Source organism: Schistocerca nitens, chromosome 9, assembly GCF_023898315.1.
Source record: "Schistocerca nitens isolate TAMUIC-IGC-003100 chromosome 9, iqSchNite1.1, whole genome shotgun sequence".
NCBI classification, from domain to species: domain Eukaryota; kingdom Metazoa; phylum Arthropoda; class Insecta; order Orthoptera; family Acrididae; genus Schistocerca; species Schistocerca nitens.
The window spans coordinates 299,075,448-299,102,960 of record NC_064622.1 but is presented as its reverse complement, the minus strand read 5'-3'; positions in this window follow the sequence as shown (position 1 = coordinate 299,102,960).

The window sequence follows — 27,513 nt, the reverse complement described above, 5'->3', positions numbered from 1 at the left end:
GGAGATGGACAGAGAGAATGGCAGAAGGAACTGGACAGAGGGTAGGTGGGAGGAGGATGTGTACAGAGAGTGTGGGAGGATGAAATGGACAGAGAGTGTGGTGTGAGAAACTAGAGAGAGGGTGGGGGAGGAGGAGATGGACGAAGAGAGGGGCAGGAGGAACTGGAGAGAGAGTGGGGGAGAAGGAGATGGCCAGAGTGAGGGGAAGCAGGAACCAGACAGAGGGTGGGGAGGGTGGAGGAGATGGGGAGAGGGGGGCAGGAGGAACTAGATGTGGGAGGGAAGGAGAAGGAGATGGAGAGGGAGAGCGGCAGGAGTAACTGGCCAGAGGTTGTGGGGCAGAAGAGATAAAGAAGCAGAGGAGAAGGATGAACCGGTCTGAGGGGGGAGGGGATGAGGAGATGTACAGAGAGAGGTGTAGGAGGAGATGTACAGTGTGTCGGTGCTGGTGATGATGAACAGTGAGAAGGAAGAGGAGGAGATGGATAGGGGCAGTGGGGAGTGTGAGATGAACAGAGACAGGGGGGAGGAGGGAATAGATATATTAGGTAAGGAGGAGATGGACGGGTGGAAGGGACAGAAAAAAAGGGAGAGGAGGAGGAGGATGGAGAGAGATAGAAGGAGGACTAACAACAGACTGCAATACCCATACAACACCGGCCCATCAGCTTGGATTTTTATGAAACAAACGAGAGTTAGATTATTTGCACATTAGACTTCTGATACGATTGATCGAGCTGAATAAAAATAATTTCTGTATTGGAGGTAATGTCAGCTTATTTTCGAAGTAGAGATATTCAATCTTGACGCACAATAACTGTCCAGAACTCATCCATACCATATATGTATAACTGTCGTGGGGTCCAATGAACACGAGGAACAATATCGTGGAGCGATAAAGCCCCTTGTATACATGTCATGATTCCGTTGCTATCGAATTCTGACACGAGCTGGTTGATGTTTTTCCTTCCTACACGAGGCATGACACGACCTTCCCAGAGACAAATAACAGTCATCTAAATACGATTTCTGAATGAGAAACCTGCTGCTTAATCTTTCCTCATGTACAGAAAGTAGTCAGCTACAGTCCTACCTACTCTGTGCAGTTGCACTGAAATGCCATTCATTTGCATATTCCAACATATTGTACACTTCCTGCCCAATTTCTGCTTGTTACCTGTTGCCTTCCAACAGTGTGTACAATGGTGGTTCAATGAGCGTGGAGGTGAAATTACGCTACATTTTTATTTTCCTCAATTTGTTCACTGTGCAGTCACATTAGTGTGAAAAACCATCTTTTTCAGCGTGGACCGCTTCGGGACGTACAAGAAGAGAATCAATGAGGTTCTGGAGGGGACAGACAGGGATGCGGAAGTAGGCCAACTCCAGCGCCGTGGCCAGCTGCGTTAGATGGCGAGAACAGCCCGATCGAGGTGATACCACAGATTCCCGAATGGGTTCAAATCAAGAGAGTATCGTGACCTGGGGTGTACAGTAAATTCAACCGTACTGCTTCTCGAACCACGCACGAACACTAGGAGCTGTGTGACACGCTGCACTTGCTGGTACATGCCATCGTGGTGAGGAAACACAAACTGCGTTAAGGGATGGACATGATCCTCAAGAATAGATAAATACTTGTGATTTTCCATTGTGACTTCCAGAAGGACGCAGAAAGACGAGGTCACTCAGCGAATGCCACTGAAAACATTCCCCAGACCGTAACACTCCCTGCTGGTTGCAGGGTGTTTGCTTTCAAATGTTTGACGCCTTGCACGCCAACGGCTATATGTCCAATGAAGCATAAAGTCTGATTCATCTGAAGAATCCACCTGCTACACTCACTGAACGTCCAGTTGCTGTATTGACGTGTAATCTGAAACCATCGTCGTCGATGAACAGCAGTCAGCATTGATGCATGAATCAGGTGCCTACTGCGGACGCCCATACGCACTAACGTCCGCTGACGGTCGTTGAGGATGTACCGTTGGTAGCGGCCTGGTGCACCTCGGCGGACAGTTGCTCAATAGTTGCACGTGCGTTCGCCAGTACACGTGTCCGCGGCCACCGTTCAGCCCCGTCACCTATAGCCCGTGGAGCACTGCCGTTGCCTCGGCGAGGGTTTTGGATAGTGCCATTTTGTTATGAACGGCGAGACGTGAAAAGTTTACAAACGTTTGCCGTATTGGAAATATTTCCACCCTTGGCCTGAAAGCCAATGATGATGCCCTTTAGGATGTCAGATAAAATTCTCCTTTTCTGCAAAGCGACAACGACTGACTTTTTTGCGCGTCCTCCCGACAGACTTTATGTAGTCTCCACTGCTAGTTGTACCACCTGCCGTCTGAGAGTGGTTATTGCGCGTCGACGTCCAACATTGGCGTAGATATTAACAATACACTGTGGTGTCTGTTAGAATAAGAGTTAAGGGTTCCAGTGTCTCTGAAGGAAAAGAAATATGTTGGGAGTGGTGGGAGGGGGAAGGGTCGACGGTAGGAAATGCCATTAACTATAATCCAGATTTTATGTACGTCGACTCTTAGCTCGATACTAGCAGTTCTGCATCAGGAAATTATCGTACTTATTATGTCTTCATATTTTGTCGAATTCCTGTACCTTAATAGGGCAGAAAATGCAGAAAACTGATCTAGACACGATGTACCTCCAATGTTGTGCTGTCTAGAATATTTTTTGTTGAAGCTTTGTAATTCCACAAAATCGTCAAACAATTCTCCGAAAAACAGAAGATATAAATTCTTAAAAAGGTTATTCGCTAGCATTACCAGACTGTAACTGTAACCGCACATATTACAAGTTCTCTAGCGAAAGTGCAATGACACCAAACAAATCCGTCTAATAACATCGATTTCGACTGGGCGTTAAACCCAATAAGAAATTCATCCGAATTCTCAAGGAGTAGAACGAATGGTGTGCTTTGTGTTCAACGAAGAATGTCCTATGATTTGAAAAGTTTGGGAACAGTTTATATACAGGGTGTATCATAACTAATGGTGTAAACGCATACAGTTTGAAAGTACACGATACTAGAAGCAAAAAGTCTCAGTAAACTTAGGGTCGAAAACGCATACCTTAAGACCTACGAGCAATTTTTCATCTATCTTCGATACTGTGACTCAAATCTGATCTACTTGTGAATTAGATGTTACGTCCCTACACTGACGTTGTATTAGAATTTATACATTTCTTAATCAATGCATGCTGAGGGCAACATAACAACAAACGGTGGTATGTTATTTACCACCGAAGAGTTTAAGTTATTTTTCCACCACTTTGCTGCTTTAAAATTGTTTGATTATATATATATATATATATATATATATATATATATATATATATATATATATAGAGAGAGAGAGAGAGAGAAGAACGGCTGAAGCTGTATACATACTTGTCAGAGACTCTTATTCAAACAGCAGAATACCGCAGGTGCAATAACCTCTCTCCCGTCGCGTGGCTCATCTCGTTAAGGAAATCCTCAACGTCCAGAGGACGTAAAGTTACTAATGAGTTCTCAGGAGCGTAGATTTCCCGGAACACGGAAGACATCGTTCGTTCCTTACACGTTCCCACGTTGTTCCACGCCGAATAACGTTGTACGTGTTGAGACCTCTCTGCCGGCCACGGACTGCTCGTCTGTCCGTCTGCAATTCTAAAAATCTACAGAAATATCTGGCCTTGTCGGTGAACAATAACATGAGCGAGAGTTTCAGTCAACCTGTGAGGGTAGAGAGATATTTAATTTTTGCGGTGACGTAACCTGAAGTCTCGCCATGCGTAGAATCAATCAATTTTAAAGCAGCAAAGCGGTGGATAAATAACTTAAACTCTTCGGTGGTAAATAACATACAACCGTTTGTTGTAATTTTGTCCTCAGCATGCTTTGATGAAGTAATGTATAAACCCTGCTATAACGTCAGTGTAGGGAAGTAACATCTAATTAACAAAATAGTATTATTGAAAGTATAGTACACTCTAACACAGAAAGACGACACGCCACGGGGGAATTATCAGAATGGGACGGAAATGGGTACACATCATGTACATGTGCAGACAAACAAATGATCAGAGTTTCAGAAAAATTTGATGATTTATTCCAGAGAAAGAGCTTCACATATTGATCAAGATAATAATGCACTGATCCAATTCTGACCCTTATGCAAGCAGTTAATCGGCTTGGCATTGATCTACAGAGTTGCTGAAAATCCTTATAAGGGATATCGAGCCAAATTCTGTCCAATTGGTGCGTTAGATCGTCAAAATCCCGAGGTGGTTGGAGGCCCCTGCTCATAATGCTCCAAACGTTCTCAATTGGGGAGAGATCCGGCGACCTTGCCAGTGAAGGTAGGGTTTGACAAGCATGAAGATTAAGCAGTAGAAATTCTCGCAATTTGTGCGCAGGCATTATCTTGCTGATGTCAGCCTCCGTAGCGTGGTGGTAGCGTTACCGCCTACCACGCAAGGGGGCCCGGGTTCGATTCCCGGCAGGGGACTGGGTGTTGTGTGTCCTTCATCACCATTTTCATTATCATTGACACGCAAGTCGCTGAAGTGGGGTTAACTAAAAAGACTTGCAACACGGCGACCGAACCCCGAAGGGGTTATCCCGGTCAATAAATGCCGATCTTGCTGATATGTGAGCCCTGGATGGCTTGCTATTAAGGGGGAAAGAAAACGGGGCGTAGAATATCGTCAACAAATAGCTGTGGTGAAGGGTGCCGCGGCTGACAACCAAAGGGGTCCTGCTATAGAATGAAATGGCATTCCATAGCATCACTTGTGGTTGTCAGCGAGTGTGGCAGGCGTAACTCAGTTTGGTATCCCACCACCGTCCGGTGGCTCTCCAGACACGTCCTCGTCCTCAAATCTCATTGACCAGAGTAGAATTGTGTTCAGTTATGAGTCCTGCTTCTAAATGAGCACCGGCAACCAGTGAAGACGTGTCTGAACACGTTCCAAACAGCAGAGGGGTGCCAACTTGACTGTCGCCCACAATACGGGACCGACAACCGGTAGGAATCGTCTGGAGAGTCATTTATTTTCATAGCAGGACGAATTTGGTAGTCATCTGCGGCATCCTAACAGCACAGCGGTACGTCGACGATATTCCACGCCCCATTCTATTGCCGTTCACTGCAAGCCGTCCTGGGATTAAATTTCAACAAGATAATGCCCGTCCTCACACGACAAGACTTTCTACTGCTTGTCTTCGTGCCTGCCAAGCTCTTCCTTGACCAGCAAGATTAGCGGATACCTACCCAGTCAAGAATGTTTGGAGCCTTATGAACAGGAACCTCCAACCACTTAAGGATTTTGACGTACTAACGCGCCAGTTGGACAGAATTTGGGACGATATCCCTTAGCTGGAGATCCTACTACTTATCAATCAGTACGAAGCCGAGTCACTGCTCGCAGAACGGGGAGAGGTGGACCAACGCATTATTGAGTTCCTCAACCTGTGAATCTTTGTCTTGATAAATCATCCAATTTTTCTGAAATTGTGATCATTTGTTTGCCTGTACATGTACATGACATCTACCGATTTCTTTCCCATTCGAATAAACGGATAACTCTTTCGTTGTGCATCGTTTTCATTTTGTCTTAGAGTGTAGCTACGAAGCTTCCATACTTTCATGTTCCTTGACAAAAATACAGGGTGATTCACGGGGATATGCAAATATTTTAACATGTTATTCTACAAGTAAAACTAAAGAAAAATTTCATATAAACATAGGTCCCCAAATGTTTAGCTACAAAGTTACGGCTAATAAAAGATTTTGCCTGAAATTTAGCAACTTCGGTAATATGAAACCATTATAAAACTGCACGAGGTTAAAGTAAAGCACAATTTCCATTTTTTTGTTTTGTTGTTATTATTGGTCTGGTAAATATATTGAAACATGTCCCAGACGTGTATCTGCAGCAGTTTTCGAGAACATCCAGAGAAGTAATGATATTATACAAGTAAGTTTGTTTACTTTCAATTAAGAATGTAGAAACGTTTATGTCGTTGTTGGCAGCCGTTAGTGAGTCGTTTCAATCGTTTCCTAACGCTGAAACGAGAGTTTTCTGTATTGTTCAGTGAAAGAACGTTATAACAACAGTGTGTTTAAGTGAAACCACATAGTAAATGTTGTAGTTTGTAGTTTATTTATGAAATAGGGAGGGCTTTCAAATTTGAGTAATATGCCGATATGGTGTTTGTTTATGGGAAATTTGATGGTAATGCTACGGCTGCAGTTAACGAATACCGCGTACGTTATGCAACTCGGAGGAATCCGAATGCGCTACTACTACAGATACACGTCTGTGTCATGTTTTATTAGATTCACCAGATCGACAACAACAAAATAAATGGAAATTGTGCTTTACTATAACTTCGTACAGTTTTGCGATGGCTTCATACTAGCGAAGTTGCTAAATTTCAGGCAAAATCTTTTACTAGCCGTAACTCCGTAACTAAACATTTGCACATCTATGTTTATATGAACTTTTTCTTTAATTTTTCTTGTAGAATAACATATTAAAATATTTGCATATCTGCCCGCATCTCGTGGTCGTGCGGTAGCGTTCTCGCTTCCCACGCCCGGGTTCCCGGGTTCGATTGCCGGCGGGGTCAGGGATTTTCTCTGCCTCGTGATGGCTGGGTGTTGTGTGCTGTCCTTAGGTTAGTTAGGTTTAAGTAGTTCTAAGTTCTAGGGGACTGATGACCATAGATGTTAAGTCCCATAGTGCTCAGAGCCATTTTTTTTTTTTCATATCTTCGTGAATCACGCTGTATTATGTAGACTCTTCAGCTTCTACCGAAGTAACCTGACTCTACCGAAGTAACCTGACACTTCCATTAGGCCATCAAGTACTGTTTTTTTACAATTCAAGTCTAATTGACCACTCGCAAGTTATTGACAAAGCTCATTGGATTAAATATTAGTCATCCATTGGAGCACTGTAGGTGGCGTGTAACTGGTACCAGGTAGTAATATGATCCTTCACGGCTGACGCTAGTCATGGCGGTGAAGCTTTGTATGTGTGCCGTTGCTTGGACGGAATGAGCGCAGACGTGACAGTTTGACAAAAAGTAGCTATCGTGTTCGAACGTTCAGAGTGCACATTGTGAATGAAGTGGCCCGATACGTTCGTGTATCAAAGAGAGCTGTCGAACGTGCGAACAAGTAATAGGGTACCAGTCGCTGTCCTGTAACGTCATATACGAACAGTGGTCATAGAAAGATCGTAACTGGCATGGAGTTAACACGAGTGTCACGTCACAACTGGTTTCAGAACCGACAGAGATTGCCACTGACAGCGAATGGAGATCCATCTTAAACAGTTTCCAAGCGAAAACGGCAAAGAGAACTGCATGCAGTGGATATTTGCACTGTGATAGCTCTCAGGAAGCCGTTCCTCATGTCATATACTGTGCAGATGCGTGCATATACGAAGTAACAGGCACTGCTGACGATAGATAGCCGTATTAAATCATGAATCTGTTTACAAATTGCGAATACGATACCACAACACTCATACAATTTGCTGGAAACACATGAAAATTTGTGCTGGACTGAGAATTCTGATTTCTTGCTTGTTGTGAGCAGTCGCCTTAACCAATCCCGCTTTCAGGACCGATCCAAACATTCTTAAGTCCGAAGGTCTCTTTCCCCTAGTGCTCGCACAATTACGTGATTACCGCAGAGGTAGAGACTTATTTATTTGTCTTGTCAAGTTGCCTTAGCTTTGGCGAGAAATACATTAGTGTGATGTTTGTATTTGACAGTGTTTGTATAGTTCAATGCAATGTTCCTTCAGCAACCCGAGGAGAAAAAAAATACGTCCCTCCCTCTGCGAAAATCACATAACTGTGCGATCACTGTGGGAAGCATACGCCGGGTTTGGATCGGTCCTGAAAGTGTGCTCGAGTAGCCGAAATGGTTAAGACAACCAGCTCACGGCAGACAGGAAATCCGTGTTCGAATCCCTATCTGGCGCAAATTTGCATATCTTTCCTGTAAATTATGTAACTGTTGCGGTACAGTGTACGAAATGTGCAAATACATTTCATGGCTTAAGATGGCTATCGCTCGTCAGCAGTGTCTGCCCCGTTGGACATGCATGTATCTGCGAAGGAACATCGCTTCGAAGTATAGCCTGTCCAATAGAGATACTGCGCTACTGTATTTCATGCCAAAGCCAAGGCAACCTACAAGAAAAATAAATAAGTTTCTTCCTGTGCGAGAATCACATAATTGTGTAGTGGCCGAACCCGACTGGGACGTCCCGGCCAACAATACCATACGATCTTTTCATTTTTTTCTCATAATTGGGTGAGCATTATGGGATACAGACATTGGGACATATGGAGATATGAGTCGGTCCTGAAAGTGTGCGCGGATAGCAGAAGTTATTGAGATGACCGCTCCCAACAAGCAGGAAATCTGGGTTTGAGTCCCAGTCCATAACTAATTTTCATGTTTCCAAATTGTATTGCTGTTGTGGTAAACTATTCGCAATTTGTGAATAATTTCACGATGGCATTGCTGTTCTCCCGTCCTGATCAGCCAGATGCCCCCTTACTGACCGTCTCACAAACAAAACATGAAAAAATTGAAAGGCGAACAGTAAGAATAAATACCTGAACAGAACAGTTTCCCCATAATCGATATTCCTGGTCTTCCTAAATTTGTATTGGAACTGTAGCAGATCACTGACAGAGGGAGGCACTATCGCCAGCCTTCAGCTGCGAAGAACAAACGGCTGCAGGCGAAAACAACAGTCTTCCATAGAGATGCGGCGACAGAGAGTGGCAGCACAGAAACGTGTATAAGATCGCGTTACGCGATTGGTTGAGACAGGCGCACACACAGAATTGCCAAGTCCGCTGACACCGTCAGGGATCTTCTTTCACCGATTCTACTACAAGCAGCTGACAAATGCCAACCACACCCACTGAACATGTCTTAGCAACGTGACCTTACACAGTGTTACGATGACTGTCGGGCAAATGGTCGACATCTATAACATTCCTGTCCAGGAGATGCATGTCAAACTTACTGAAACTTGGCTATCATGAGAGAGCGAGTCTTAGCACACATGTATTCATTCTATTGTATTGCACAGAGATTAACCAGTTATAAAGATTTAGCAACTAGTTGTATGTCATAGAATACGTTGATGATGCGCTATTAATTACTAAACAGTGTGTAATTTGATTACAGAACGATAAAAAGATAAGGAAATCTTCAACTTCCCTGAGATAATGGATCCCTTAACAGCAAACCGACACAGTGGTTGAGACACTGGGGTCATACCCCGGGTAACCTAGGTTTAAAAACCCTTCCACGTACGCTAATACAATTACTTTGTATGTAGGGCAACCACAGGCGAAATAGTCCATGACATGAACAAACAAGACCGCTGCTGCTGTTAGAATTCTTCATAGGAGAACACGACCGGTTTCACAAATTAAATTTGTATCGTCTGGTGCATCAAGTCAAAACATTAAGGTGCTTTTTAAACCGGATCAAGTCATTCCCGACATTTATATCTAGGAATTTAAAACTTTGACTCACGAATGTACGAGCGACCATGATAAAACCTCAATTGTATACAGCATGGGGAGGAAGCGTTGCTGTTGCCCGCAATGGCGTTATCAGCTTTAAATAACACCTTAACCTTTTGACTTGCAGCACCACAAGATACAAATTTGATTTGCGAAACCGGTCGTGTTCTCCAATAAAGAATTCTAACAGTTTCAGCAGTCTTTTTTATTCAAATCTTCTTAATAAAAATATTCTGTGATTTGCCTCAATTGTATTATGCGAATGCTGGTATGACTGCTATAACGAGAACACGCCCAGTTTCTTCCCTCACTCTTTCCCACTGGGCTGATGCTCTGCCTATGATTTCTCAGGTGACAGCCAGGACAGTGGATTCCTAGCTTCCTCTCTTCTTTCGTTTTGGAAGATTGTCATGTATTTAATCAAATCTTAGAATCATCAGTCTGAGAATACGGGAAAAAAATAAAATTATTCACAGCAATAACAGATATCACATAGGAATCCGACCAGAGCACCTCCTGCCTGACTGAGTCGGGCATTTATTCCTTAAAATATAAATAAGAGAATTGGGATTTAATCTAAAAGGTCCAGTTACAATACTCCTTTCCATCGCGATAGTTCCATCCTACGCCTGTATTCAATTCGAGTGCAAGTATTTCAGCATAACTTAACAAACGCAAGAGTGGAACCAGACATTCAGGTTAGAGTCACTGCTTTTCTGCCGTCCATTTTTTTTCTGAATGCATAATGTACATGACCTGACACAATAGCCAGGCGGGTATTATGAGTTTTTTTTTGTAGATGTTGGAAGAAAAAATGGCAAAAATCTAGCGGTTGACAGTTAGAAGTCGCACCTATGTAAGTCACAAGCCTCTCCTCGCTAATGAAATGCAGTTTTTTGGACTGTGTGCTAATTGCGCATTGTTTGTGAGAATAGATCTAACCAGATTCCATATGCATTGCGACATCCATTCATAATCTTTCATTTTCTTTTGTTAGGTTTCCTTCGTGGTAAAGTATGTAGACGGCATTAATTGGACAATGAGTATCCGCGTCATTCAAAACACAGATGAGTCTATAGCACCTTAATATGTTCATATAATCTATGACTCAGACAGTAAGGAATTCTGACAGAAAGCAAGTTTGATAGACAAAGAAGTATAGGAAGAAAATCCACTTAAAAATCATTATAAGCATGTGTACTCAGCAGACCATTAGCGTGGCAAACATGTCTGTTCCCAGAGTTGTGATTGTGGAGAGCCGGCCGCGGTGCTCTCCGGTTCTAGGCGCGCAGTCCGGAACCGTGCGACTGCTACGGTCGCAGGTTCGAATCCTGCCTCGGGCATGGATGTGAGTGATGTCCTTAGGTTAGTTAGGTTTAAGTAGTTCTAAGTTCTAGGGGACTGATGACCACAGCAGTTGAGTCCCATAGTGCTCAGAGCCATTTGAACCATTTGATTGTGGAGAGGACTGGGAGAAAGGGGTAAGAATTATAGAAAATGCGCCTAGTTTCTAGACTACTCCAGGTGAGTACTCAAGAAACCGAAAATGGATCGACTTGGTTAACGGTGGTGTGGGCAGCGTGTTACAGCACTGCGTGATTCATGAATGATAATAATAATGTTAATGGTGGTGGTGGTGGTGGTGGTGGTGGTGATGTTGGTGGTGGTAGCGGTAGTGATAGTGGTTGTGGTGGAGGCAATGAGCAGTTTGTTACGACATCTTGGAATTACTGAAGAGTCCTTAGTCAGATATGTGTCCAGTACTCACGATTACCAATGTAGGCACTTAAAAATGCAAAAACTAGTATATTCGGCATATTTTTACTCACAAGTGAAATATATAATTATTTTTTTGAGGATTCTAAATATACAGGGATAACTTTTCCAGAATAAAGAAGTCACTTATAAAAATTGTATCTGATATCCTTACACACCTGTTCGGAAACGTCCTGTTGTGGCAGCTTTTTCACAATACACATATTCATTAATGTCATTCATTAAAAAATTTTCTCTTTTCTCCAAAAATGCGAAAATTCAGGACACGATACTACTGCCAAAACAGACTTTACAGGGACTTAAAGGGTGTAATATCTTTGCAGTATGAAATCAGGTAGATGTGTACGTACTTGCTCAACAATCTTCCAGTATAATCTTCATTCTTGTGAATAATGTGCTGTATTTTAAGACTTAATTAAAGAACTTAATTTTACCAGCACTTTCTATTTCTTTGAATATTACCATTACGAAAACTTTTAAAGTTAAGGTACAATACAAGTAATATTAGCAATTTAGTTAAGACTACGGTGTTTCACTATGTTAAATGATTTCCTTGTTCTGCACTCAAAAAAATTGCTTATTCTTGACATCATTCTATGTCCTGGAGATACCACTCCATGTAATCGATGGAATAATATTCATGTATTGTTCGTTACAAAAACTAAGAGATTTTTCATGAAACATTTTTTAATTTTCAAGTTGGTTATTATATCGTTCCTTTCCTTCAGTGACATATAATTCCTCTATTCTCAGAGTCTTAGAGAAAGAGAAGATTAGAGAGGTCAGAAACATTTTTCTTACAAAGAATTTACACGGTGTTCTTTGCTAAGCTGTGGTTTCTGAATTTGAAAGTGGACATATACAAAGAGAAAGACCATCAATAATTACAACTTTATTAAATCTATGGGAGAACGTCAAGAAGGTGTTGAGAAATATGAACTGGCAGAAATTTGAAAATAGACTCCAACTGTTTTGCGAAAATGTACGGTACTCACAAAGTTCCAAAAAACACTAACAAGTAAGGAATCTATAAGTATACTGCAGCTCCCTATGTATAGCTCCTGAAGAGAACTCAAAGGCGCGGTTCTCACTGAGGCGATGCGATATACGATCGGTCGGCGTAGTAGAGTACATGTGGTCCTTCAGGTGTCCCCACAGGAATAAATCCGGGAGATTTAGGTCAGATGAAAGCGGTGGCCATATAACTGGACCTCCACGTTAGTGCCATTACCCTGGAAATGTTCTGTCCAAATACTGTTGGTTGGTTGGTTGGTTTGGGGAAGAGACCAGACAGCGAGGTCATCGGTCTCATCGTATTAGGGAAGGATGGGGAAGGAAGTCGGCCGTGTCCTTTGAAAGGAACCATCCCGGCATTTGCGTGGAGCGATTTAGGGAAATCACGGAAAACCTAAATCAAGATGGCCGGACGCGGGATTGAACCGTCGTCCTCCCGAATGCGAGTCCAAATACTGTCTCACATTAATTCCATAGTGTGGAGGTGCACCATCACGTTGGAACCATATCCTCTGCCGAACATGTGGAAAATCTTCCAGCGCATCAGGCAGATAGTTTGAGAGGAATGCATGATACCTCTCTGCAGTCAACTGGTCAGCCAACATGTAGGGCCCAACCACCTGTCGAACAATATTCCAGCGCCGACGTTGATACCAAAGCGAACTCGGCATCCACGGTCGTGGGTGATGTGTGGGTTAACCTCACACCAATGGTGGGCATTGTGCATACTGAAGGCACCCTCAAGAGTGAATGCTGGTTCATCTGACCAAATTACGGTGTACACAAAGTCATCGTTGGCTTCTTGTTGCACAGAATTGCATTCTCTGACGGCGATGTGCAGGATGCAGGTGTTGCGTGAAAGCATAATGACAGGGGTGCAGCCCATGCTCGAACAGTAAGTTAACGACCGTACTTTGTAAGACACGCAGCTGCCTTGCTACGCTACATGTACTTCGCTGAGGTTCTTGGTGTACGACCCCCAGAACAGCTTCAAATGGTTCAAATGGCTCTGAGCACTATGGGACTTAACTGCTGTGGTCATCACTTCCCTAGAACTTAGAACTACTTAAACCTAACTAACCTAAGGACATCACACACATGCATACCCGAGGCAAGATTCGAACCTGCGACCGTATCGGTCGCGCGGTTCCAGAATGTAGCGCCTAGAACCGCTTGGCCACTCCGGCCGGCAGAACAGCTTCCTCAGTAGCTGGGGTACACCGAGTCTGTGGATGACCTCCGTCATCCAGTGGTGGAAGGAGACAACCTGACTCCCGAAGGGGCAGCTCCAGATGACAAAACACATTTCTTCTGGATGGTGCCATCGAGGATATCTAACAGCATTTCCACGAGCGACAACACCAGCCCGGTTATCAGATCCACCAGGCACCAGAAGCATATGCCATATGTGTGCCACAATGATTTAGAGATTTACAAAGAAAATTCGATACTTGTACGCATGTACGTTGGAGTATGTCATGGGCGCGTTACTCCGCTCACAACTAGTCGCTGTCTGTTGGACAGCGCATACAGTATAAACACACCGTCAGTCCTGTGCGCTGTTCCACCTTATGCACATTACACTTCTGACAGATACTGTTCTGCATGATTCATCCCGACACCGCTAATTGTGAAATGTTTGGTTTCGGATTACACAGTTTCCCTAACGGTAACAGACGTGATGTTTCCACAATCCTATCGATAGAATAATAATAATAATAATAATAATAATAATAATAATGCATTGAGATACGTACTAAACAGCATGCGGTTACCTGACTCAATGTTGAAAGGCGTAATAAGTGGGACCATGATGATAACACACGCAAATAGTAACCGAGTTTGGAGATTATTCACAAAGAATATTGCTAGTCCTACTGGTAACGTAAGGCACTAACGAAATGTAATCGACCTGAACGAGGCAACAATAATAGTTGGTACTAATCTATGGGACCATTGAAGGAAGATACAAAGAAAACAGGATTCGCGTCTAGTAGATGAAGTGGTGCGAATAAATTCACGCCCACAATGTGGAAACGGCTTCTTCCAGGGCTGACCAGTCTTCCATTTCTACGATTGCAGTATCTAGGTGCAAATGTTTTGTAGAGGACCAACTGCAATCGCTGTTGACGATTAAGATGCCAGATACCGTACCATCTGGACTACACTTACCAAATAAAAAACGTATGTCCCAATCCAGGATCGAACCCTCGACCTCCTGCGTACTAACCCAAAGCTTTATAAACTGCACCAACTGCACAGTACAACTATGTTCTCTGACAGAGGTAGTCACTATACATGTGGTTTCAGTGTTGCCAGACTGTCACTCTTTAACGTCCTTTTTCTGCCTGATGTACCCCTTGCCAGACGATATTTTGGGAGAGACATTTTTTTATCGCTGGCATGTGAGGGGTCGCGCTGCGAAGCCAGATTTCGCTTCACCCTGTATGTAAGAAATACATTATGTAGCAGATGGAAGGACATTACTATGTTACGTTGTCTCGCGTTCTTCTGTTATTTCTCATGTTAGAAACAGTTTTGCAGGGCAATATTAGTGATATCTGATCATCGTTTGGTGTTACTTACGATTTCCAATTTTCCATTCCATGCCTGTGGTCCTGGGGATGTGTTTACTAGGTGCCCACACTCCATATGGTTTATTTCCAGCGTTTTTTCACCCACATTTATTACAACAGATCACTTGCGCTTTTCATTGTGTAGCGAATGTGGGTGAAAAAAGTCATAAATGGACCATCTAGACTAATACGTGATACATTTGTTATATACTGGTAAAAACAAACATGTCTTACAGGCCACTGAAGATCCTTCATAAATAAAAGAAGCGTAACGCCTATGGCACAAACAAACCGCCTTTCATTTAGTTGCAAAGACGGAGCATACCTCCACGGAAGAAAAATTTAAGTATGTGAGAGATATCCACTATCATACTGGAGCGGGAAAAGAAACTGTCGGACCAGTGTAGCAAACTCCCAAAAACGAAAATTATTAATAATAAAATGTCAGTCTCTATCAATTCATCATTACAAGAGAGTAATATGACCAGAATTCACATAAACATCAGAAAAAATTTTTTGGATCAACAGAAAACAACTAGACTGTGCAGAAGATATGAGCACAGAATTAGAAAAAAAAAAATGGTTCAAATGGCTCTGAGCACTATGGGACTTAATTTCTGATGTCATCAGTCCCCTAGAACTTAGAACTACTTAAACCTAACTAACCTAAGGACATCACACACATGCATGCCCGAGGCAGGATTCGAACCTGCGACCGTAGCGGTCACGCGGTTCCAGACTGAAGCGCCTATAACCGCACGGCCACACCGGCCGGCACAGAATAAGAATTGGAACCTCTATACTAATAAATGACACAGAAATTTATAAACATATGGAAAAAACTGGAGGTGTTCTATGGACCCATATGAAAAAGGAGCCCTAGCGTACAGCTCATTTTGCAAGGTAAAGTGTCTGAACATCTACAACAAATTGGCACGCACAACTCTAGAACATCTTCCACTCAAGGCAGAACTTAGACGTGCATGGCTCGACAGTGCCGTCAGAGGATTACTTGGAAGATGGAATGGAGCAACGTGGTCTTCAGCGATGAAATCAAATTCTGTCTGCACCCAAGTGATCGTCGTCTGCACGTGTGACGTACACCGGGTGACCACTGCCTCGTAGAGTGCATTCGTCCAAGACACAAGCATGAGTTGTTCCAACAGGATAATGCTCGCCCACACACTGCCCATTAAAATCAACATGCTCTGCAAGACGTCGAACAACTTCCCTGGTCAGCACAATCTCTGGACTTGTCTCCAATCGAGAACGTGTGGACATGATGGGACGGGAACTGACTCATGCGACTCGTCAACCAACCACTCTTACAGAACTAGGTTAACAGTTTTCTGTCGTCACGTTGTCAATGTAGGCTTGTACCATGGGAATCAAGGAGAGGATGTTGTTTGGTGGCCAGTAACCTATTGAATATCACAAACTGCACAGATATATTAGCAGGGTTCTTTATTAACCAGAACAGGAAGCTACTTAATTTAAAATAGTACAGTTGTTGAGGTACAAGCTCTTCCGTAATAGTCCACGTCAGCCTCACCGCTGGTGAAGTACAAGTCCCACTATGTACGCTACTCTGGTCGCTAGGTACTGACTGACGACAACTACACCGAAGTCACCGCGATTCATGATGGTCCCTTGGACATTATAAAATGCGAGACCTGATAATTAATAGGATGCATGTGATCACAATGGACGGCAGTGAATGTTCTGCAACGTGCTCCGATTCTGGCCACAAGGTTGCTAGGGAGTTCCTGTGGTGGGCCATTCCATGTCACCACCAGCGCGGTTGACAACTGTTGGATAGTCGCCTGCGCATGTGGAAGTGCTGAGGTACATCTTCCAAATACATCCCACTCCTGCTCGTGATATTTAAGTCTCGGGAACGGATTAGGCCATTCCATTCGTCGAATATCCATTTTCTCAAGAGCTCCTCCATCTGCACAGTTTGATGCGGTAGCACATTGTCATTCATAAAAAAGATGTCAGGACCGAATGCAACCCTCAAAAGACGCACAGAAACATATTGACGCTGTCCGACGGGTAAACTGTGATCAAAAATCTGAAAATCATTACGCCCGGCCGGCCGGAGTGGCCAGGCGGTTCTAGGCGCTTCAGTCTGGAGCGGCGAGACCGCTACGGTCGCAGGTTCGAATCCTGCCTCGGGCATGGATGTGTGTGATGTCCATAGGATAGTTAGGTTTAAGTAGTTCTAAGTTCTAGGGGACTGATGACCTCAGCTGTTAAGTCCCATAGTGCTCAGAGCCATTTGAACCATTACGCCCGTGCAACATTACGCCTCTCCACAGCGTAACACTTGGACCAGCAAAACGATCATATTCCACAATGTTTCTGAGTGCATTACGTGTTTCCACTTGCCTCCATATGAGGGTACATCCATCAATGACCGTTTGAGTGCCCAGATATAGCACCTGCAGGTTGTTAGGAGGCATAAAGTCGCATGGGCATATTACGAAACATGGTCCACTTTTTCCAATGCCTAGGGGACCATCATGAATCGCAATGACTCCAGTATAATTATTGTCTTTCAATAAAAGTATCATTTCTGTTCGTCTCATTGTGTATTACTTTCCGTTGCCTTCTGTACTATACTGTAGCAATTATTTCTGTGTTTGGTCCAAGTTCGATGATGATAATTTCCAGTACCACATCATGCAAAATTACTTTCAGCCTTAGTTTTCCCAGGACATTGTTGTGTCATGACCGAGTTCGACTTCTTAAGAGGTTTGTTGTATGAGAAACAAGACGGGGGATGTACACTACCGATACAAGGAAACAAAATTAGAAATCAAGATTTCTCCTGACAGATAGGAATAAAGCTATAATTACGACGTCGTACAAATCAAGCTGCGACCTTGAACTTGGTGACGGTCGTTAGTCCTCCTCTAAATATGCTCTTAAGAAGAAAAAAATGACGCAACACGAAGGAATTATCTTAATGGGACGGAAATCGGTAGTTGTGATGTACATGTACAACCAAAACAGATTACAATTACTTGATTTACTCAAGAGAAAGAGTTTCACAAATTGAGCAAGTCAATAACGCGTTGGTCCACCTCCAGTACTCGTGCAAGCTATTATTCGTCCTGTCACTGACTAATGTCCTTTTGAGGAATATCATGCGAAATTCTGTCCAATTGGGGCATTAGATCGCCAAAATTCCAAGCTGGCTGAAGGCCGCTGCACATAATACTCCAAACGTTCTCAACTGTGGTGTGATCCAGCGACCTTGACGGTCAAGATAGGGTTTGGCAACCACAAAGATAAGCAGTAGAAACTTTCGTAGTGTGCAGGCGTGCATTATCTTGTTGAAATATAAACCCAGGATGGCTTGCCATGAAGGGCAACAAAACGGGGCGTATAATATCGTCGACGTACTACTGTGCTGCAAGGGTGCTGTGGATGGCAACCAAAAGTGTCTTGCTGTAAAATAAGTGGCACCTCAGACAATCAATCATTCCTGGTTGTCGGGCCAAATGACGGGCGACAGTCAACTTGATATCCCACCGCCATCTGGGTCGTCTCCAGACACATCTTCGGCCTGTAATCTCATTGACTGAAATAGAATTGTATGCAGTGACGAGTAGCGTTTCTAATTGTGTCCTGATGACAAGCGAAGAGTGTCTGGTGATGCGGCGAACAGTGGTGGCACACCAACCTCACTGTCGCGCACAGTGGGGTCAAGTTCCAAAAAGCTGGCCAAAAGTTCAAATGCTTTGAATTGCTCTGAGCACTATGGGACTTAACATCTGAAGTCATCAGTCCCCTAGACTTAGAACTACTTAAACCTAACTAACCTAAGTACATCATGCCCGAGGCAGGATTCGAACCTGCGACCGTAGCAGCAGCGCCGTTCCGGACTGAAGCGCCTAGAACCGCTCGGCCACAGCGGCCGGACTGGCGAAAAATAAAGTTCAAGTTCCGGTAATATCTAGTTATAGGTTAGGTTGGGTAGGGGTCCGAAGGTCGGAATCCGGTCGCCAGAGCTTCCTAGCCTCTATACCTGTTATCGTAGGAGGACAGTTGAAAGGGAACACTTCAGCAAGCTATACGCGTCGCGCAGTGAGCAAATATTTCAACGCTACATTCAACAGGACGCCAAATCTCTAATAATCAATCGATTTCAATTCTTAACGAGTGAATCAACAGCCGTAAGTAAGGTGAAAATCACTATATAACATAAAATTAATGATAGTAGTCTACGCGATAAGAATAATTGAATCATTTATGCCCAAATGAACGGAAAATTGCAACGGAAAATTTTAAACACGAAGAGAAACGTTTATAAGTTCTGAGGTGTTCAACTATCTGACCGATCGCACGTTGTAGATGGAACTATAATTGAATGAAAAAAAAAAAACCTACGGCATCTAGCTGCAACTGTCATTGGTACGAACTCTTGCAACGTAAAACATTGTTTCCTGAATTTCGTACATCAAAGAAGCGGAATGTTGCTCTTTTTTTTAATTTATTTGCGATCTTCATTGTATTTAGAGCTCTATGATACGCATTTCACTTTTATGAATATTGTATGTATTGTATTGTAATTTATGTCATCCGGGGGTCCAGAAACGACGGAGAGGCTCCGTCTCCGCCGCAGCCGCAGTGGTCCACAACCCCACGACGACGACCGCAGTCCTCTTCACCCCTCCGCCGACCCACCCCGAACCACTCGTTCAAGCCTTGTAATTTTGATAAGCTACAATTCGGCTGAATGCCACTCAGAGTGGTTAAGACTAAAAAGAAAATCACTATGTAAAACACAAGGAGCGGCACTCAGAAGGTTCCAAGGGTCGACCTGAGAAGGTAACACTAACACACGTTAAGGTGAGACAGGCAGCCAGACCGACAACCTCTCAATCGGAAGACAGCCCAACCGAAAGCCAGCCGACGAACCACCCAACAAGATCAGTTCTGCTCCACCCAACCAGCAAAATGACGACAAGATGTCAATACCACAACGCTCTGGATACTGCTGTCCAATCCAGACAGGTCAGAATAAACGCTCAAATATACCAACAACACCTCAGCTGTCGAATTGCACGCCGTGCTGGACAGCATCAACACGACGAGGAAAATACACTGCCAAAAACTACATCAACCACCAGCACAGGACACCGGAACGTCAATGGCCACAAGGCAGAAGATACCGCTGGTACACTTCATTAATGAAGACAGGAAGACGGCTGCAGTTCTAGCCGACTTTAATGGACATACATTGTTGCTCGCGGGAATCTCCCAGAAAGCGACAACCAGAGTCAAACGAAGAGATGTGATAGCAGTTGAGGCTTGATAGTAGGTCAAGTGAGCACTTAACTTTAGTGTCCAGGATAGGTGGGCGACGAACTTCGTAACCCTCGCAAAAAGCGCCTCACGACTCCAACCGCGCATGCACGCTACCAGAGGCTCTGGCCTGACTATGCGCCACTGAGACTTCCTCACTGCTCTGCCTCAACCAACCGACTGCCTAGGCCCGGAAATGGTCAAACGACCAAGTACACGTCGGCCGATGAGATGACTGACCGAACGACCAATCAACGGTCGTCCCCGCTCAAGTCTCCTTCCGTCGGACAGTGCATGTGTGTCGGGAGAGTACAGGCTGTCAGGACCTCACTGGTGCTGCGTCCCGACTGCGGCTCCGTCCCCGACTGCTTCGTCCTCCCGACTGAACTCCAGACACACGACGACCCGGAAATACTATCAGTCACTCCAGAGATGGTACGACAGTCAACTTATAGATAAGCGCTGCTGCTGCCACTCACGGTAGCTAAGGCAGGAAGTTAGTGACCCCAGTAAATGGAATAAGAAAACGAGGCGGCAGTACCGTAAGAGAAGATGACAAACAATAAATGGCATGATCACGAGCCACGCCCGGCTCAATATCAAGCTAAGCTCAAATGTTATCCGCCTAAGTCAGATATTCCTGGTACTGAATGTAGTGCTGAGTTCAAGTTCCAGGGTTTGCTGAATCACACAGCCGATAGGATATTATTAACACAAACGGATGTTGTTAAAAGTTTGTCTGCTGAAAATGTTCGCAAGTGGAGCTGCTGCGCACTTCTAGCCAAAGTACGTACAAACAAAAGTTCACTAATGATGATGGAAGAAAGTCTGATGCTAATATTTCTTTACCTCAATCGTTCCACTGCAACTTGTATCAGACGACCAAGAGACAAACGCAAGGATAGTTGTACGGAAAAATCCGAGGCCGTCATCTCCTCGTTTTTGCAGACCAATTAGAATCCAATTTTTTCACGAGAGTCCTGAAGCTACTCGTGATGAAAAGGAATACATTGAACAGGAGAGAAAAATCTTGTCCCTTTCGAAGAGATAGTAGATGATTGTTCCCAGAGGCAGTTTCATTGTTAGTTGCGCCACGTATACCAGCAAGTACAGTAAGCTCCAGCGATTCAAAAGTTGAATCAACTTATTGCGAATCAACTTATTGTGAAGAAACTTATTGTTCGGATGACGATCTATGAACTTTGAATCAACCGATTGCATGTTTTATTGTATTATACAACATATGGATATATTTTGTATTTCATCTATAAAAGTGATTAATGTAAAATTCCCCATTCTGTTTTTATTTAAAATTTTGACTTCGGGTTCATAATCAGCGACCCCAAAATCCACAAGTACTGGCTTTAAGCCGAATTTATAACGTTTCCGAATTTTGACCAGCTTTTTGGGATTTGGCCCCACTGTGTGTCACCAGCCTTACTGTCCAGCAACCTGGGGTGATAGTCTGGGGTGCCATTCCTTTTCATAACATGACCCCTTTTATTGTCATTCGTGGTACCCTTAAGCATAGCGTTACGTCGACGATATTCTACCGCTTTTTTTTGTTACCCTTCACAGCAAGCCATCCAGGGGTTATATTTCAGCAGGACAGTGGCCGACCGCACATGTCGAGAGTTTTAACTGCTCATTTTTATGTTTCCAAAAGCCTACCTTGGCCAACAAAGTCACCGAATCACTCCCCAGTTATGGGGCTGAGAATTCTGACGACCTAACGCATCAATTCGACATAATGTGCCACGACATCGCTAAGGGGGACGCCCAACATCTCTATGAATCAATGCCAAGCCTAATAACTGCTAGCTCAAGAGCCAGGGGAGACCAAAGCGTTTCTGACATGCTCAATTTGTGAAGCTCTTTCTCTTGGGCAAACCATGCAATTTTCCTGATATTATAATCATTTGTTTGTTTGTTAATGTCATCAGACATTCCGATTTTTTGAGCGTTTTACCCTTCAGTGCGACACATTTTTCCCACTGGATTACTTGGGCCAGATCTTGCTTATAGAAATGTGCTTTTGTTTGCTTTTCAGGAGGCGTTCCACCTTGACATTCGTCTCGTCTTCATTCTGGAAATGTCTGCTACTTAATCTTTCCTTCACCTGAGGTAAGAGGAAAAACGCGCTACCGGTCATGTAAGGAGAATACGGAGCGTGAGCCACAACTTCATAGTCTTAAGAAGAAAAATGTGTGACTGTCCCGCGTAGAATGACAAGAGGCGTTATCGTGGTCGGCTACCCGTGACGCTCAGTCTCAACAACCACGTCTAACCTCAACAGCATGCTTCGGTCATATGTCGATGTGACGGTTTGACGCTTACGAGCGTTAACACTATACGATGGCAGACCAAGATAACTCTCGGTATCACTTGGCCCTATGATGGCTGGGTCTTCACCTTTTCTGGCCGCGGTGAATCCTCATGTTTCCACTGCTTGCTTTGCACGCGTATGTGGAGGTTATTGAGATAAACCGATCAGCCATCTTGATGACTAGAGGGCTACAAGAATCATATGCCTCTTTAGGTAGTTTGTAGTTTTAGTGTGTTTCGAAGAAGGCGTGGTTATCGCCGCCGAAACCGAGGGCAACATTCGGCTTCTATTTGCAATCGACGCGGATTCTTTATAATCATTCAAATGAATTAGCCTTCACATTTGTAACATTCGCGCTGCAGACTCAGTTCGGCGGCTTGTTGAATGGATATGAGCAGCCGTAGAACTCAGAGGCCGGTTACTTTTATGATGTTCAAAATATGCATGGCGGATTTTCAGATTATCCCACTATCACCTCGATTGTGAGCTCTCGCCTTCGTGTACCAGAGTCTTCATTTCTCTTGCGATTCAGAAAGATTGCCTGAAACTTCGTTCTTCGCCGTCCTGATTTGTTTGGCCACACTGAAAGCATCTGCGCCATGTAACCACTGTATCACATAACCATGGTTGCCACCAGCACTAAATATTTGGGGGGGGGGGGGGGTTGGCAACTCAGTAGTATATATTACAAGGGGGTCCGAATGGAAAATAACGTTGAAAAAAATTGAAAAATTTAGAACGCAAGCCCACTTTTTGGAGCATTTTGGATTCCTCAGAGCGTATATTTCAATATCACTTAAAACTGCCAGCTTAAGCCTAGAATAAACTGTGTCTTTTGAGTATAAATATGACAGAAAAACGACCTCTAAAAATTAAATACTGTATTAGTTTGAATATTAAAACCACTTTCACAAAGTAAAAATAATCCGCCAGAAAGACGATATATTTCGTAGTTTGAAGTACAAACCTGTGTGTTTAAAACATGGAGCACGATGGAACGCTATTACTTTACAAGAACATCCCCCAAAAAATTCACACTTCGTAGTTTTCGTTTACTGAGTATGTAGGCAGGGCCACGACGTGTAAATTGTTAGTTTATTATAAATCCTATTGTAGGGAACAATCAAGGAAGAAAAATATGTATAGAATATAGTAGGTTACACTCATATGCTATATTTAGATCAATGTCAAAAAAATGGTTCAAATGGCTCTGAGCTCTATGGGACTTAACTTCTGAGGTCATCAGTCCCCTAGAACTTAGAACTACTTAAACCTAACTAACCTAAGGACATCACACATATCCATGCCCGAGGCAGGATTCGAACCTGCGACCGTAGCGGTCGCGCGGTTTCAGACTGTAGCGCCTAGAACCGCTCGGCCACCACGGCCAGCGATCAATATCAAAAACAGCTGATAAATTCCTATAAATTGTCTGTTCTACTACACTGTAGTGGTTAATTTGAACAAACTGAAATATATTTTGTAATAAATAATTACTCGCTATCATTCTTTTGCCTTCAAAACGAAAGAGAATATTGGTAATATTTCCATGAGCTCTCTTCATAGCAATTCCTCTTGAAACATGCGCTGACTATAACTTAGTTGTTATACCAGCATCGAACTGAACTGTAAATTACCATTGAAATACCAGCAATCATTAGTAGGTCGCGGAGGCAATGACGTCGAAGCATTTAAAGGAATTCTAAGGGGACTAGAGTTTATATATTCGGAAGATGACGCAAGAAAAAGACGAAGCGCACGTGAAAACGAAAGCAAAAAGCAGTGGAATCCACAATACACAGTACGAAGAAACAATAATTACAAACCACGTGATAACTTCGCACCAAGAAACTATAACAGATTTCAACAAAAAAACGGTTATGGATTCAGAAGAGAATATGGCAATAACTATAATTTACCCAGGAACGGCAACAACTATTACAGATGGAGTAACGACAACCAGAATGGGTATTTGAGAACCAACAGACCGACAAATTATCAACAAAGAAACCAATATCAACAAGCTGAACAAGAAAAGAGAATACAGATAGAAGAGGTGGAGGTAAGACCACCAAATCCCGAAAAACGTTCGAATTGACAGCTAAGCGCCCATGCCAAAGAGAATGACGCACCGACCCAGGATAATTGCAGCACCTTGAACAGAGAAGTAAATACCTTACCACAAGAAGAGAAGAAGGAAGAAACAAAACCGCAGGGACCAGATGAAAACGAAGACAGGAAAATAACAGTATCATGTTGGGACGAAATTAATTGGGAGAATACTGACGAGGAAGATGAATTACCAGAGGCATGCAAAACGAATGTAGGAGGAAAGGACGAACTAATGAGTATTGCAGAGCTATTTGAGATGGAAACCAAGGAAAGCGAATTCAATGAGGATAATGCGCAGTCAACAGAAGTTGAAAATAAGTTACTAGTGAGCACACAACCCAACGTACATAATGAAGGAAGTTATGAAGCGATAATTAGAGTATTTAAATGCGATTATGTGGAAGTGGCGACGAAGAAGGAGAAGATAGACGAAGATGAGGAAAAACTAGAGGATGTTGAAGAAAGCGTAAATGAAAGAAGAAATAGAGAAGAGGAAATAAAAGAGAGAGAAGTAGCAGTCGAAGCTTATCCTACAGAAAGTTCGAATTCACAAGGGAAATTCCTGAAAAGACTCATGTATGATTCAGTGGACGATTCGTTGATGCAATAAGAAGAAGAATGGAACCAACCCTTTCAAATTGAACCAATTGTGAAGGCCATGGTAAATCATATCCCAATCAATATTGTAATTGATAGCAGAAGTGAACTGACCGCGATCTCAGAAAATTTATTCATGCAGTGTAATGCCAATGAGGAATTGCCATTTCTGAAAACACATAAGATTAAAGTAAGAGGTCCTATTAGAAACAATGCTGCGGAAGTTACGAGACAAACAAGGTTAACTCTTTGGTGCCAAGGTCAGAAGATCAAAGCCAACTTCGTGACTATACCTAAACTAACTGTAGATTTGATTATAGGGGCAGATTTTTTAAATGAGAGACAAGCGATAATAGATATGGGAAAAGGCAGCGTAACATTTGGGAAAGTCACACTTCTCTTTGATCAAAAGTTAAAATTAGAAGGAATACCAGTTATAAACAAACAATTAAGAATGATGCGAGATAAAGAGGATGAAGAATTAGAATGGTATGCACAAAAGGGGGAATCACCTCAACTCATGTTAGAAGTCGATAAAGAAAGTGACGAAAAATTGCAAGAAGTTCAGGTAAATAATCAGCACAATATTTGAAGTTTATGTTGCAGAGAAGATCGTCAGGAGAAAGAAGAATGAAGAGAGAGGAAGGTGGGAAAAAGAAAGTAGTTTCAATAAAAACAAAAAACACAATAACGCCAATAGTACCATGGATTAAGGTGAAGAGATAAAGTGTAGATAGTCTAATAGCATGAAATACTAAAATGCTATACACCACGACACTACAAAAAAATAAAAAACGAATTTGAGGATTCTTGTAGAAGTTACGACTCAAAATGTCTTAGAATTGTAACATGGAAAGGGCGCCAAAATTTGTAAAGCTTTCAAAAAAGGCATAAAAGAATGTAGGTACTAGACATATGTTAGATGAAAATAAGTAAAACTTTTTGTAAGAACCCTTGTAAGAACTCCAGCAAGGACCAGATGCAACGACCCACAAGTTGCAACGCGAGAAGTATCAAGAAAGAAAAGGACGTAATTAGCGAGACACGATTCCTACAAGGCAGAAGCGTCAAGAGAAGGGAAAGGACAGCGAGACCAACAGAGGGCCTTGTATCCGAAGTGGGCAGTAAATCTGCTGCTAAGCAGAACCGTGCAGACACACATGGAAGGCCAGGAGGGTCCCGGGACGCCCCGACTCAGCGGAGCGAGCAAAATACGGCCCGACGATAAGACGGCTTGGGCAAGCCGTCACTGGCAAAAAAAAAAAAAATGTGTAAAAGTCACACTACTGCTATTAAACAGCACGCTGCAGTACGAAACTGATGAAAACTTCCACAAAGTAAAAATGACATGTCAAAACAATTTATCGAACTGTTACTAAGAGGAGAACTTCAAAACGACTAGTTATCAATAAATATTCCCATATCCTGCCCAGAGAAGAACCAAGAATCAAGTAAGAAGTAGAGAAAAAGCAGGAAGAACAGAAGTTGAAGATTCGCAAGATTGAGACCAAGAAAGAAGATGGGTGAAGAATAGACGACATACCTTCCCAAATCCCTATCCTATTGTAATCTAGTCGTCTGCGAAGTATCACAACGCAAAACGACCGCTTTCAGCAACACATAACAATGACTTTCATGCATACAAAGCCAGTAAACCATGAGAGTCCGCACTCACAGCGCCATTCCATTATGGGACCTCCACAACAGCAATACACCACTGCAAAACCAACAAGGAACGATAAACGAAGCTGTACATCAAATACTTGCCCACATCCATCTCGACCAAGTCCATCAACTTTGTGTAAAAACATTCGCCAACCTCATGTTTAAACATTCATAGGATTGTGTGAATGTGTGAAATCAAATTATGTGATGTAGGAATTGTGCAAAAGAAGCGTGTGAAAAACTAAATAAGTTAAGCACACCAGACAGCTAATAAACTACAAAATAACAGTCATTGACTATGGACTTAAGTAAAAAATAGACTATCGATAAAAATAAGTCATTAGTTCTGAAATGGACAGTATATAAAGAACAAAATTAAGGCATAATAAACACTAAAACTATATGCCACTTATTTTCTCCTCATAAAAATAAAAGAATAAATATATTTTACTTATTTTCACCTTATAAAAACAAAGAATAAAACATTATCTTGTTGGATGTTTTCCCTTTTTTTAACATTTTTACCATTTGTTAGGATAATATCTCAATACTTGTGT